At 36.1% G+C, this 16292-nt stretch overlaps 1 long non-coding RNA gene across 1 annotated transcript; it reads right to left on the bottom strand.

The window, feature by feature from the left end:
• Positions 1-6626: 6626 nt before the first annotated feature.
• On the bottom strand, positions 6627-9486 carry LOC132054930 (uncharacterized). Its single transcript, XR_009414418.1, has 4 exons — positions 9121-9486; positions 8354-8480; positions 7027-7081; positions 6627-6652 (listed from the first exon to the last, which is right to left on the bottom strand). It is a non-coding gene; the product is annotated as an uncharacterized LOC132054930 (long non-coding RNA).
• Between the last annotated feature and the right edge of the window lie 6806 nt (positions 9487-16292).

Here is a 16292-nt window from a genome sequence, read left to right as displayed (position 1 = left end):
AATTTTATTCATCTTTGAATAAATCGCATGAAAACTCAATATAATGTTACTATTTTTATTTGTTGTTATACTGAACGGACTCTACTGAAAGAGTTAGAGTCAAAATGTAATTTCAATAATTAGTTAAAAATATTTAGTTGTTTTCCTATCCAATCATTTCAAGTTCAACTATGATATTGCTTGACATATATGAACACCACTTATCAATTTGAGTTTTTTCCCTTCCAATTTATTTTGAATCTCATACACATATTTTAAATATTTGTGCTTTAAAAGTATGTATCAACTGTCAAGGGATACACGTGCAATGCACGTGTTCACAAACTAATTATATTAAAAGCAAAAATCCCTATAAAAGTTAAATTACCAAAATACCCTTCTAATTAATAATCTAGATACCTACAACTTATAATAACATATTTGTTATGCGGCATCATCAGCCTTTTTGCTTCCCCTTAGCATCCTTTCATGTGTATGTTCTTTGAATCTCATACACATATTATAAGCCTTTAATGCATTTTCATTCAATCTTATAGTCCTTGAAACCTGTTTTTTATTTCTAAAGTTACCTATAATTTCTTCCACGATCTTTTTTGGCTTTAGTTTATGTAATCCTGGGTCTTCCACGGATAATGGATAAATAATTTTTCCTTTTTTTTTCTCCGGGTTTTTTTTTTTTGGTGCAAATATGTACTTGCACGTGATTAAATTTCACCAGTTGGCAAATGCAAGTTATGATATTTATGTTGGCAAAAGACATAGATTGACCCCTCAACTATACCCCAAAAATCAATATCACACTTAAACTTTATCAGTGACCTATTACACACCTAATATATGAAAAAATGATATTATTTAACAAGAAATTACGCATAAAATGTAAAAATAATTAAAAAATAGGCGCGTTTTGATTAAAATTAATTCATTTTTCCTTTTTTTTAATGCCAAATCTATATTTTTTTAATCCCACCCCCCACCCGTCCCTTTCTTCTTCATCTCCCCACCCCTGCCACCTTTCTTCTCCATACTCACCCACCCACCCCCCGTTCTTCCTTCATTTTTCTTCATAATGACTAGTATCTTTCCACTATTTTTTTGTATTGCAATCCCTTCCACCTTTCTTCTTCATCTGCACTCCCTTTTTCTTTCCTATCTTCTCTCCTCCCCCTCATTTCCTCCATTTTTCTTAGCATATCCATTATCTCCTTCACTGTAATTTTTCAGAGGAATATTCCAAATCAGAATTCAAGAATTTTTTAGGGACCAAAATAACTGAAAAGAAAAATTAAAAAATAAAAGTACAAATGAAAGATGAATGTCTTTGCTCTGAAATCAATGGTGACTTTCTATTGTGATTTATGGTGACGGGTTGGTGGGGAATGGTAGAGAGGAATTGATACTGGTATTTTGATTTTGGTGGTGGCTATTGAAATCATTGGAGGTGATGGTAGATGAAATTGATGGTAATGGTATCATGAATTTTTCTGGTGTTGGTGGTGGTTTGAAATTGCAGTGGTGGGGGCGGCGTGACGGTGGTGCTGGTGGCGTGAAGGATTTGGGGGTTGGGGGTGGCGTGAAGCATTTAGGGGGTGGGGCGCGTGATGGTGGTGATCAGCGTGGCGTGGTGGTGACTGGCGGCGTGACAATGGTGACTGGTGGCGTGAAGGATTTGGGTGGTGGGGGTGGCGTGAAGGTGGAGAAGAAAAGGGGATGGGGGGTGAAATGAAGAAGAAGATGGAAAATCAGTTTTTTGTTAAAATTTAAAAATCATTTTTTACTTTAATTTTGTGAATAAAGTAAAAAAAAAATTGTGAAAGAATAAAAAAAAAAAAAAAATTGTGAAACAATAAATAACGTGTCGCTGACGTGTCGCACGCCTGTGGAACAATTTCACACCTGAGACTGGTTATATGTGCGTCAGGGGGTAAATAATATCACTTTTTCATATATTAGGTGTGTAATGGTCGGCAAGAAAGTTTAAGTGTGATATCGACTTTTGGGATATATAGTTAAAGAATGTCTTTTTAATTTATTTTCATGTATTCAGTATTTCTATTTTTTGTGGGTTTCCTTACATTTAGGTTGTCTAATTAAGATTTCTTTTTAAGATCAAGGAGCACTGATGCTCATAAAGTGTTCCATAAACCTTATTTATTGCTAATGAGGATGGCACCAATTGATCCGTCCAAAAAGGAAAATATTAATTAATCACCTTATTATTTCTTTTTCTTTTTTTTTCTGGATAAAATACTAGCGGACTTAAAGAGCTCTCCTCGATAAATAGCTGGCTGAAGTAATGAATGAATGAATGAGCAAATTAAAATATAGTCAAGGATGATAGTTCAACTGCATTACCGAGGAATAAAGATTAAACCTTCTTCCTCCTTTTCTTTAATTCACTATCAGAGTTTCTTATCGCAAGCTGAGACAGATGTGCAACAACAATGAACAATGTAAGCTAAGGAAGCACCAACTGCAAACAAGGAATTATTATTCAAGTTGAAAAGCTTTTTACAAACATGACTTGATTTTTAACACATGGATTGTTTCTTATCGTGGCCAGTAGAAAGAACCTAAGTATTATTGCAAGTTGTTGTTAATTAGTAAAGATAAAAAGAATTTACTTTTATTATCAAGATTAGTAAAAAAAAAAAAAAAAAAAAAAAAAAAAAAATGAAAATCCCCGCAAAACGATACAGTTGAATTAGTAAACGTGGTTATGGACACGTGGATCAGTATGACTAAGTTAATGAAATAATGAACAAGAACAAGTAAAATAATCATAAAGAAAACTAATGTTATTCAAAGTAAGTAGCCCGAGCCTTGGTAAAGCTGTGAGTTAGAGTCTTGGGGCGAGATGATTGCCAGAGCGTTATCAATATAAACTAAGAACAAGATAATGAAATTGCTTAAGATTGCCTATTTTTCCATTAGATTTCAATGTCTTTACAATGGGATGAGAAGATCTATTTATACTAAAGCTATGAAATGCACGATCCATGAATCATGTCCTCTTTATTACCAATATTTGCTATGATAATGAATGGTAATAAAGGATAATAATGCACATTTAACCCCAAAGGAGACCCGGGATTTCCTATAACGGCTGTACGTTGAGCTTTTACTTTGTGTGACCGGTGCATTGGTATGATTCCCAGGACCCTTGTCTCCGGAGGCGAGGTTCCACACTACTTCTCTAGGGGCACACAAGAGCCCCCGGAGCCTCTTACTTGCTGACTTGAATTTGACCTGTCACTGTTGCCACGTGTCGTCATTCAATACGCTCACTTGGTGTCTACGGATTTTGCCCTATACAAAAATGCAGGAAGAAATTTAATTTCTCAAGAGATGTATAAACTTGAAGATATTAATGCACCCGCAGTTAGGGAAAAAGATACATAACAAAGATAAAAAGGCAGAAGATGAGAAAAGATACTGAAAATCAATGTTCAATAACTAATTAAAAGTTGAAGTCGAAAAAGAAAATTGGTGATCAGTCTTTAAAATGAAATAAACTACTATGTACTCTGTCCGTCCCGATTTAAGTGTCTTAGTTTCATTTGGCATAAAGTTTAAGAAATAAGAAGAGACTTTCAAATCTTGTGGTCACAATTAAAGATGTGTGTAACGTACTAAAATGTCATTTTAATCTTATAGTTTTAAACTTGTCATGTGGGATATTTGAATTGTCAACTTACTAAATATAGAAAGATGTACTCTTTTGAGACAAATCAAAAAGAAAAGTAAGACACTTAAATTGAAATGGAGGGAATACTAATTTGATTTTTGAAACTATATCTGTCCACAAGGTAGTATAATTATTGTTATTTGTCAATTTTAATTACCATTTTTATTGTTTTGGATAAATTGGATAATTAAAGTAAGAGATACACCTCAGGCAGTTGTTGGAAGCTGGCAAAAGTAATCACAATACTCTAAGCTTGCCTGGTAGCTGCACATCCGCAGTCAAGAATTTAAGATTTGCAACAATGAAACTCCATGCATAGGCCATAGCTATATCCATTTCACAATTTTCATAAAAGTCTCTTGCATTATTGTTACATATATATCCAATTATTTTTATCTCGATAAATAAATCATCATTTGATGCTTAAGAGTGATCATTCACTAGAAACTTGTACTTCATTTTTTAACATATATAATTATTCACACAAATCTTTTTCTTGATTTATAATATGTATGTTATTTTATAAAATTATTTAGTACATGATTGGCCATACACATGATAAACTAGTGGGATAAAAAAGGAAAGATATCCTTTTAGTTAGAGAGAGAATGCCTATGTCTTTTGAAGTTGAGACTTTTTCGCTGAACTTTCTTTTAGGTTTCTATGGAAGTATCCTAATTAATATATGATTACAGGGATAAGGCATAATTAACCCCCTGAATTATACCCGAAGTTGTTACGATACACCTTACCTTTTCCTGGATTCTATTACTGTTCGCAATAAATTTTACTAGCAAAAAATAAATAACTGCAATCATAAAAACAAATGTGAGAAAACATCATTTTATTGATATTTTTGTGAGTACAACTCTGGATGTATCCCTTGATTCTAATCTCCGTGTTGTTCACCTTGATTTGAGGGCCAATGTAGCGTCTTTCTCGAATGAAGAATGGACTTTTGTTGATTTGTTGAATCTTGAAAGAACTTTGAGCAGCACTTTGGATTGTTCTTGAGGGAAGACGTCTCTCGAACTCTCCTTCTTGTTGAAAACCTTTGGAGAAGACTTATGTAGATGTTGTTGCTTTCCTTTGCCTCTAGTCAAGATAGTGTGTCAATTTCAAGATGTCTTCAAAAGAGGATATGTGACTCCTTTATATAGGTCTGAGCTAGAGCTGGGGGTATTTTGGTCTCCAAGTAACACTACAAGAAAAACGGCCTTTAAGGAAAGAAAATCTAGTCCCCAAAAGTCTAAATCTGGTCCCAAAAGAGCAATTACGACGGAAAAAGCTTGTCGCCACCCGTCGTAATAGCCTCCGCCGCTAAAGATCAATAATGACAAGTGAAAAAATCTCGTCGCTAAATGTCAATAGAGACGAGAAGAAAATATGGTCGTTTCATACTTTTAGAGACTACACATCTCGTCCCTAATAGACTATTAATATCATGAAAAATATATATTTCTGGTCGTTAAAACTTTAAGCGACCACCCTTCAATTGGTCCTAGATTATCTTTTAGAGACAAGTTGTACTAGTCCCTGTTTGAAATAATTGTACTAATTTTAGCGACCGCTTTTCTGATATCTAATTGACCACAAACGGTCCTAAAGCTCGATGTCACAAAAAAAGTTAGAAAAGCTCTGCGATGCATTAACCAAGAATCCAAAATCTATTTTAAAGAACCACAACTTAAACAATAACCGTGACAACTGACAAGAATAATGGAAGTGTTTGAACTTAAGGCGTTGTTTCCCATTTAAAGAGAAACATGCTACTGGACTTCTCTCAATTTCTATAGATTACAGTGGCAAAGTTAGAAAAATAAGAGCTCGCCGCTATTCTTCATCTAATATATGTTCGTAACTAAAAGATTTCCATTCTCAGACTGTAGATGGTAATTCTTTTAACCTTCCACCAAACCAAGTGAGACTATGAACTCTTTCTGGTACCAAACAAGGAATCACAAAAATTAAACTGGAAACACATAAAAGTAACAAGAGTTAACAACAATAAGACTTTTTCCATCCGGTAGAAAATTGCTCTTTTATCTATCTTGAATAAGGCTTTTTCCATCATCAAAACAACAATTGCACTTTCTTTAACAGTAAGTCCTTTGAGCTAGAGCTTTAAAGCATATAGAACAAAGCAGTACTAAGAAATTTAGTCATTTCTAATAAAAATGATATAAGAAACAAGTTCAACCCTAGTTGCTCACTGTTTGGATGAACATAAATGAATTAAATTATAAATATAGCAGCTACTAGCTTCCAGCAAATGTTAAATTCAGCCATGGAAGCACAATGCTCACAAAATGGCGCTCCAACCTTTAAGTTGCGTAAAGTTTAATTTCCATAAAAAGGTAGATCAAAATTCCAACCAACATGTTTAATATGAGCTAGAGTATTTAAAGAAAAGTTCTAAGAAATATAATATTTTCCAACTATCTATCCTCCCCAGACCCCACTTTGTGGGATTTCACTGGATATGTTGTTGTTGTATGGTTGAAAATGCAGCTTCAGATTAATGGACAAGATCTCAATAATAAAATCAGAGTACAGATGGTTTTTTAAGTTGCTCAATCAGATACAGAAACATAAAACAAGATTAAGGCCCCAAACAAGTCAAGCCATTGAATATGGCCCTTAAGAATCCCATCTTTAGGCTAGACTTCTAAATGTGGCCCCAAAGCATAAATCTGACCTAAAGAAACAAACAGACATTGACAAAGAAGTATCACTTCATTCGAATTTGTGGTTTGTTTATAATTCCTCACACATTTAGTAATCTATAAGATGTATTAAATAACAAGGATCTATAAGATGTAATGAGTGAAAATGAGAACAAAAATATAAAAAATGCACTACATAACGACGTACCTGACAATCATACTTAAAGCCCCCGTAAGGTGCACAAGTATTCCGGGCATATGCATAAGCAAAGAAAGTTTGCTCCCTCTCCAATAATCACTACAAGAAATTGGAAGATTAGATATGCATATCTTGTGAGCTTTTCATAGATCTTAAGTATGGGATCAACTTTTGATTAAGTTAAAACTGTCATTTTTTCACAGATAAGCTCATGTATCAGACTCTTAAGATAACTTATCCAAGAGCTTTTTCATGATATTCTCTGTTTTTTTTTTTCTTTTTCTAAAGCATGTTCAAAGGTCTTTGTGTTCCATAATAGATGTAGGTTTTTTTTTAGACATACAACATTATATGCTTAAGGATTCATACAACTACTCCACTTCAATCCCGAGAAAGTTGAATTAACGATATGGTCAATGAACTCATGCTTAAAGTCGAAAGAACTCTATAAAATAACAAAAGATTTCTCTTACTAGATAACATTCCAGCCCACCAAACAAGGTTCCAACAAGGGGTGGCCTCCTGAACCTGTTCAAAATTCTGCATCAATTGGTAATTCATAATAACAAGACCAATTTCCTTAGCCTCAACAAAAACCAGAAGAAATTTTATAAGAATATATGGTATTATGCACACACAAAATTTTCATTGATAGCAATATCAGAAATTTTACTTAATCAACTTTGACCATGTAGTTAGAAATGTACATTTATGTTTAACATCCAAAACTTCCCTATGGAATCCCTACAAATGAAAAATTAGGCAACTAAACTCTCTGTACGGGGAAAAACTTAATTGCCCGTTTTGCACCTAACAAATGAATGCAAGACGTGTATCTTTGCATATAAACTTTTATACTTAGTCATGGTGAAATAAAATGTATTCTCATATCAATTTGTGAATTTGATGGTTAAATTGTTTGGTTTGTTGTAAATAGGTGCAGGTTAGTATATTCCACGACAGAATTATCAAGGGAAATTGTTTAAGCAATAAAGGTATTACAAATATACTAAAATTATCACGATAAAGATAATCATGCTAATGTATCCTTGAGCCGCTGCATGTGGATGAGTAAGACAAACTTAGAAATAACCAATCCCCACAAGGATAAAGCATATCCCCGTAATTGACATAAATAAACTACTCCATTGGGTTAGGAACATGTCACATGTTCGAATACTGCCAAAAGAAAACATATGATATTTAAGCGAAGAAGGGTACAACCCCATTATCCACTGAGTTTCGAATTGTGTTCTACGGGCTCTCTGGATTTCTCAATTATAAAACATAAAAAGAAATAAAAAAATACCCCATTGCTTAACTAAACCAATAAACTTAATTACTTAACAGCAACTCTAAATATAGAGGTTAAATGGTGCAAAAGCTAATACAAGAAATTATGCACACTGGGAAAGAAAAATAACCTGCTCATTTCCCATTTGCACCAGCCTTTTTTAGACCTTGCTTCTTAATAACAAAGCTGGACCAATGAAAATACTAGATGATATAGCTATTAGAACTCCATGAACATTATCAGATATTCCCTCCATTTTATAGAAAATGCAGAGGAGTAATCATATAAAAATTCTTGACATTCAAAATCTAATTCTCTCCAGCAAATAAAAACCCTGCATATGATAAAAACAAATACAACAAAATTATCATCCATTTCTCCATTGCCTCGCTTCAGGATAGAGAAGCGATAGCCCTGCACTGCATCTCATTTCTTGCTTAAAGCACGCGATTTTGATAGCACTGCCTAAACCAATCTTTGAGAAGAACATTGAAACGATGGCTTACCACAACAACAATGATCTGTAGCATATTGAACAAGAGACTCTACAAATAAAGATTCACTACCGACATGATTTAGCTCCTACGTTGTTCCTCTGCTTAAGATGTACGTTCAACACGGTCCTCCATCAAGCTACGACCAAACAATTGTAGAATCCATTGTCACTACAAGCTAAAATCATGTACTTTTACATTTTCTTGACTTTGTTCAAAGGTAGGGGAGGACTTTAACAGTGCACTTCTTTCTTATATTCTCAAGTGTACTAAAGAAAAAAAAAGATTCACGAATCACATCAAACAGTCGGTGGAAACTCTTGCACCATGTTTTCTTTTTCAACACAAGACGACTAAATTCAATCAAACACATATCATTTTAAAATAACACAATTCACACAAAATATGAACCAAAGCAAAGTAAGAACTTTTAAACAGCTTTGAACAAACAATGATCCATTAGTCATAACCATTCTAAACCACTGATAAAAATAAAAAAAAGGGTAACAAATATTCTATATTTTAATCCCTCCGAAAAACATTAACTAATACCCTAAAGATAAATTTCAAGTTTATAATCAGATACGGCATTAGCACAAACAAAAAGTACATTGACCCAATAATCTAAACCATATAAATGGCATCTGAAAAATGCAATTCCACCTCAAATAAGCGCTAGAATCAAATACCCTAATGAAATAAATGACAAGTAACAAAATGGTGGCATAGGATTCTCTATTATTCTGTAGATACAGGAAGAGGGTGGGTTGGGTCCTAACCATGGTGAAATGGTGGAGAGCGTAGAGGTGGAATCGGGGCGGCGTTGAAGATTTCTTCTTTAGTGAATGACTGGAATACTCCTTTTTGAAAAGGATAAGCTGACTCACCACATCTTGATGTTTTGGCAAGAGATTCTAAGTGATTTTGAAATTGGTCACAGAGAAAAAGAACAAACTCAACCCTAGCAACGGACGAACTACATATATCAAAGATACCACACTTCTCTGCTGCACAAGAACTCATAAACGAGAGACCTAAGGCTGATATTAGGTCTCTCCTCCAACAATGGAGATTTCGTGCGGCGAATTTTGTGTTATCGATGGCTTACGTATCACTTAGCTTTTGATAAAAGAAGATTTGGGGATTTCTTGACTTTGACAAGAGTAAAGTCATCACTTAAGGAGTTTTTTTTTTTTTTTTTTTTGGGGGGGGGGGGGGGGGGGGCTAAGTACCTTAAATATAGAGGCCTTTTGTTTCTGATTTTTCATTTTTTTTTCCAGAGGTAAACAAATGTGTCCTCTGTCGCCGCTCAATTTAGAGCTTCAGGGACCAGATATTTATTGTTTTGGCACCAGATTTCTTCTCTTCCTTAACTTAAAAACTAAATTGAGAATTAGGCGGCTGGAAGAAAATCTCGTCCCCATAAATACACCTTCAGGGACCAGATTTTTAACCCATCGCTAAAGGCTGCTCATAAATGAGCCTTTTTCTTGTAGTGTAATTCTAGCAGATCTTGGGCTTAAAGAACATGGGTTGGGCTTATCTTGTCAACTTAATGGACCAACCCAAATGCAATTTGACTTTCATTCAAGTCATGTAATTTTGACTTAATTAATTAATCCGACTTTATTAACCAAAATTTGACTTGGTCAATGCGTCAATAACTTAGAATTTAATCCAAATTTTGTATGGATTAATTCAATTAAAATTTCGATATCTACAGATGCCCCCTACTTCAAGACTTGTCGAAGTGTAGGCTTGCCGAAATTGTAGACAAGACTTGAAGTACCTGTGACGATCAATTTTTTTTTTTTTTGTGTCTTCGTACAAAATTTCTTTGAGACGTGTTTTCGACAAGTTTTCTTGAAATGTGGCTTGAAAGTTAATGTTACTTGAATTTGTGAACAACCAAAAAGATACACAAATCTCTTCCTCCAATTTTGGGGATTGAGTTTATTGCATCAATTTTTCTTGATCAATATTCAATGACCAAATATGGCAAACAGATCCTTCACATAGTTTCCATGTAGAGGCATAATCATTCCAATGTAAACTTGGTAAGGAACCAATTTAACGCATATGAATTCAAAAGAATTGACATTCCTTTTATTCTTTTGTGCTGTAAACTATCAAAGACACTTAAGAAAATCTCCTCAACGATCCAACTTGACTCCATGATTGAATATTCTCTTTTTAAATTTATTTTCTCGTTGGACAAAGATGGTTTCACATTTAGTTTGGATACAACAAAACCAAGATGCAGTGATAATTGATTTTAAAAGATTCCAAATCTTTTAAATAGACAATATAATATCCACCACCGGTGATCATGGATTGAGTATCCATTTTTCTCTTTTCTTTCCCTAAGGATTTTAATCACTCCAAGTTAAATATGGAAAAAGGAAATTCCCTTCCAACTTAAGCTTGGTAAACATCTATTTAAGTCGAATATTGGACATGATTTACTTAGACCAAACTTTTAGAGATATTCAAGAACGATGTCAAATGACTCTCGAGTTTGAAAGTTGGAATGCTTGCTGGTTTGGAGTGATTTTTTTTGGATGATCAAGTGTGAGAACCTGATCAAGATGAGCTTCAAAACGCTGCTAACTGAGTTCGTTGGGAACAATTAAGTCAAGAAGGCGTCGAAGACGACACGGGGGCACTGGTTGTCAATGAGGAGATGCAAATCTTATTTTGCTTTCTTTTTCCTCTTTTCTCCAGATTAACCATAGCAGGATACCCATCTAGGATCGAGTCATCAGCTGATTAAAGAGAAGTCACGTGCTGTGGACTAGACATCCGGATGCGGACTTGGTCATGATAAGCTCGAGATGGATGCTAACCAAATCGATGACTATGAAGTTGCCAACGATGATAGATATCCACTAACAAGGAGGCTTTTCTTTTGATGTTGCAGCGACAAATATTATGAACCACGACAAAATTGCAACTGATGAAAGTCGTTGGGAGCAACAAGAAGACCAACTTTCTTCTTCTTCTTCTTCTTTAAAAAATAACTGAGGTTCACCAAGGCATGTAAATGGTCACGGGAAGGTATAAGCAATGTCCACATTGTTGATGAGGAACTCATTGATGTGTCTTCTCCTTGCGGCTCGGTGAGAAATATACTTGAAGTACTTCTTTTGCGGCCTTAGTGAGAGAATTATGTGGAGCGTCATATTTTTGCAGTGCATCATGCCATCCACCCTGATACTCATCCTTTCTCAAGTGCGTCGTGCAACATGTCAAAAAAATTGACCTTGCAGGATTTCCTTTGATTACAGATGAGATTGCCAACTTTGCGCTTCTGCGGAAGAAAATTAATATCTTGCCATAGGAGCGTCTAAATAATGTGCAGCTTGATCCTATAGAAATTAGACATCGAAGGCTACGTCATATCCAAAAATCAAAGCGAAACTCCTTCCAGATTGACGGAAATTAATTTTTCAATTTCAGCTCCAGATCTGCGTTTTTGTTTTTTTCAGCACTGTGCAGTCTCACGGGAATCTCCATATCTTTATATTGGAGCGACTTGATTCTGTAGAAAGAAGATATCGATGGCTACGACATACTCAAAAATCAAAGCAAAACTCCTTCTGGATTGACTGGAATAAATTTTCAAATTTGGTGACACAATCTGGCACTTCGACTTTGGAAAACATTCACGGACGCTATTTTTTTCTTTCTTTCTTCTTTGTAGGTTTGCACGAGGATGTAAATGGTCTCGATATCAGACCGAGAAGATGCACGCAATGTCACACCCCACTCTTGAAGCTATAAGATCGAACAAAATACCTGCAGTGATGGAGGACCTTCATAGTTCATCATCGTTGATTGGCGAGGAATTACTTGAAGCGTTGTCCGTCCGACTTCGATGGAAGTTGCTGCATTACTCTGTCCGGCTTTGGTGAAAGACAACTTAGTGCATCTTTCTTTGGGAGTTTTATTTTGCTTCGGCGAAGAATGGCTTAAAGCATCCTTCTTCCTTGCGGCATTGATAGCGAATATGTAGAGTAGCCTTTTCTAACTTTGGGGAGAAAGCTCATGGAGAATCTCATCCTTGCGACTTGGCGAAAGAATCATATGTGACGTCATCTTCTGATAATTATGTGAAGGCATCGGGAGAATGAATCGTCCTTTAACCTTTGTCGTTGACAACCTCTTCTTTTGACTTAGTGAAGAAACAAGGAGCTAGCATCCTTCTCGCGGCATGGAGTGTTTCATCCTTCAAAATTTGGTGGAGAAGTACGATGACACAATGTTCATCATCCCGCACTGAAGCATTACGATGTCGTCGTTGTGGATTTCATTGTTTTTTTTTTTTTTTTTTTTTGCAGGTTTATGAAGGAGCACAAGTGGTCTCGATATCAGACTAAGAAGATGTCCACGTGATCCATGAGGAATCACTTGGTGTGTCCACCCTCGTAGTAGTTTTTTGTGGACACAACTTAGAGCCTCCACTTTTCTTGCGGTGTTCGTAGAACAATTACATGGTGAACCTCATCCTTGTGGCTTAGTGAGATTGACACTTAGAGTAGTTCTTTGCAACCTTGGCGAGAAAGTTGATGGTGCATCTCCCTTTTTAGCTTGGCGAGAGAGACATTTGAAGTACTTTTTTTTTTTGCAGCTATGACGAGCGAGTACATGAACTAAGTAGTATGCCCCCAGACAAAGTAAGTAGACCCATTGATGCACCAAAATCTATCTAATATGAAGAAGTTGATATAAGAAGACCATCATGGAAAATTGGTCCAGCCTCTAAAGTTGTAGATGTTTGTCTTTAGATTCTCCAAGCGTGCGAAAAGCAGCAAAGGAAACTTTGTGCAAGCAACTTTTCTTTGGCTCTGCATTGAAGGGATGAGTTCTTTTTACTCATGTTACTGCACTTAGAAGGAAATTCTAAATTGCCTACGTACCTCAGTGAAGAGAATCAAGTCATTACATAGTTCAGAAAGAGTATTTTATTTGAGTTTTTTTTTTTTTGTATGCAGTTTATACTCGTTCATCATGGAGTATTGAAACGTGTAGTTTAAGCTCGTGCAAAAAGAAGCGTTGCAACTTGCAGTTTAGGCTCGTGCGTTGAGGAGCATTGTGATGTGCAGTTTAAGCTCATGTATCGAGGAGTAGTTTGGGAAAGAACTCCAATAGTGTAATCGAATTTCGAATCCTTTGTGATGAAGCATCATTGCACCAACTCTTGACATCAGATTTTGTGCTTCTCCATGTTTGTAGATGATTTGTATTTGCTTTTGCCTTTGGGATTTGACGCTTCAAAACTTTTTGATGCTTAAGTTTTTTGTGAGAAGCCAATGTCCAAGTTTCACCATCCTTTTTATTGGAGTAGCCATCCACCTTGCAAGCGTTTGACGTTTCCTTTAATGCGAGAACTTCAACTGGTTCAAACCTCCCAAATTGCAAAAGATGATTTTTCCTTGTCCAACATTCGGAGACGTAACAAAACTCCTACATCTTCGAGTTTTTGGCAGTGGGTTATACTTGTCGTGAAGATAAGTACTAGCATAGTTCGCCTCGACTATATCTTCATCATCAATGCTTATTTTTCCATCCTAACCAACGTCATAATCTTTTCTTTCAAGATGAAACATTTTTCAGTTGGATGACTGATGATACGATGAAACTTGCAATACTTAGGATCATTGCCTTTGCTGGCTTCGTCAGGTCGCTTTGATGGAGGAAGTTCAATAACCTTCATGGTTAGCAACTTGTCAAGAATCGAAGGGACATCGGAGTCTGGAAAAGGATAAACTTTTGCTTCTAACTCCTTCAACGTTGGATGTCGCTTTTCTTTTAGAGGATGCTGACTTGTATCTTTTTCCTTCATTTTTTGTTTAGCAGCAACTTTTACGAATATTGCTCCTACCATCATGGTATCCTCAGTTTGGTGCTTTGATAGTCGCTTGAATTCTTTTTCTTCATTCCTTGGAACGAAAACTGGGGAGGCCCTTCCATGAGTCGTAATTCTCAACTCCATGTCGTGTGCTCGCGTTGCCAATTCTTCAAAAGTTTATGGCTTAAGTCCTTGGAGAATGTATGCAAGGACCCATTGCATTCCTTGGATGCACATTTCAACAGCAGACATTTCTGAGAGATGATCTTTGCAGTCCAAACTCAGTGCTCGCCAGCGGTTGATGTAATCAATCACTGGTTCATCCTTTCGTTGCTTGGTGGTTGTCAACTGTATCATGCTTACCGTTTGACGTACGCTGTAGAAGCGATTGAAGAACTCCTTTTCAAGTTGCTCCCAACTATCAATTGATTCTCGCTCGAGATCAGTGTACCAATCAAAGGCGTTTCCCTTCAACGAGCGAACAAATCATTTGACAAAAAGATCGCCATATGTACCAGCATTGCTACAAGTCTCCACAAAATGTGCGTCGTGTTGTCTAAAGCTACCTTTGCCGTCGAATTGTTGCAGCTTCGGTGGTTGATATCCAATCGGCATAGGTAGACAGTCGATTCGCTTGGTGTAAGGTTTATAGTAGTACAATGAGCTTTGTGATGGTCCATCATATTGAGCCCTGATGGTGTTTGTTATCATGTCTTGCTGTTGTTGGACAGATAGTGTCGCAACTGAATCAACTTGATTTGCACTTTGATAGTTGGGCATCTTGGTGGCAGATTCAACCTCTTTTTCTTGTGGTGTTGGGATGTCAGTTGACTCGCCAGCAATGTAGAGTTCTAACTTGCTCATCAATTGGGCTATTTGAAGATCTTTGTCCTTCAGAGATTTCTTCAACGCCTCAATAGTTTGCATCATTGCGACGAGTTGTTCCTCTGCGTTGGTCGCATTGGTCATCATGGCACTCACCATGTTAGAAGTTGAAGAATCCTCATAGTCCCCGGACTCGTAGAAGTTAGAGCGCTTTGAGAAACTTCTCCAGATAACGAAAATGAGATGTTGCCCCCAGATCTTGCAGTCGACATTGTCGGTTCGTTCTTGTCTAACGTATCCAAGGAGATGAACCACTTCTATCCCTCCAAACCACCAGCTTTGAACATGCTACGAGTCATTGGGCAAGCAGGAACAATAACACTTGTGGATGGAACACCAAGGCTTTTCTCTGAGGCTATCACAACAGTGGATCTCAGAATTTACAGATTTGATTTTGGAGATAAAGAGATGAAGGGTAGAATTGGTCCCACTGGGCGTGCCAAAAATTTGTTCGCAATAAAGTTTGCTAGCAAAAAATAAATAACTGCAATCATAAAACAAATGTGAGAAAACATCATTTTATTGATATTTTTGTGAGTACAACTATGGATGTATCCCTTGATTCTAATCTCCGTGTTGTTCGCCTTGATTCGAGGGCCAATGTAGCGTCTTTCTCGAATGAAGGATGGACTTTTGTTAATTTGTTGAATCTTGAAAGGACTTCGCGCAGCACTTTGGATTGTTCTTAAGGGAAGACGTCTCTCAAATTCTCCTTCTTATTGAAGACCTTTGGAGAAGACTTATGTAGATATTGTTGCTCTCCTTTGCCTCTAGTCAAGATAGTGTGTCAATTTCAAGATGTCTTCAAAAGAGGATATGTGACTCCTTTATATAGGTGTGAGCTAGAGCTTAGGAGTATTTTAGCCTCCAAGTAATTCTAGTGGACCTCAGACTTGAAGAATATGGGTTGGGCTTGTCTTGTCAACTCAATGGACCAACCCAAACGCAATTTGAATTTCATTCAAGTCGTGTAATTTTGACTTAATTAATTATCCGACTTTATTAACCAAAATTTGACTTGGTCAACGCGTCAATAACTTAGAATTTAATCCAAATTTTGTATGGGTTAATTCAATTAAAATTTCGATGACTACAACCTCCCTAAACTTTTTAAAAACGGAATAATTACCCCTAAATGCTGATGTGGCAAGAGAGAGCATTGACATGGCAAGGAGAGTGTGTTTCACTCTCTTTGGGAGAGTGAGAAGCATTAAA

The sequence above is a fragment of the Lycium ferocissimum genome, chromosome 4, assembly GCF_029784015.1.
Source record: "Lycium ferocissimum isolate CSIRO_LF1 chromosome 4, AGI_CSIRO_Lferr_CH_V1, whole genome shotgun sequence".
Classification (NCBI taxonomy): Eukaryota; Viridiplantae; Streptophyta; class Magnoliopsida; order Solanales; family Solanaceae; genus Lycium; species Lycium ferocissimum.
The sequence above is the reverse complement of the archived record's forward strand: the minus strand, read 5'-3'. Positions and strand labels throughout refer to the sequence as shown.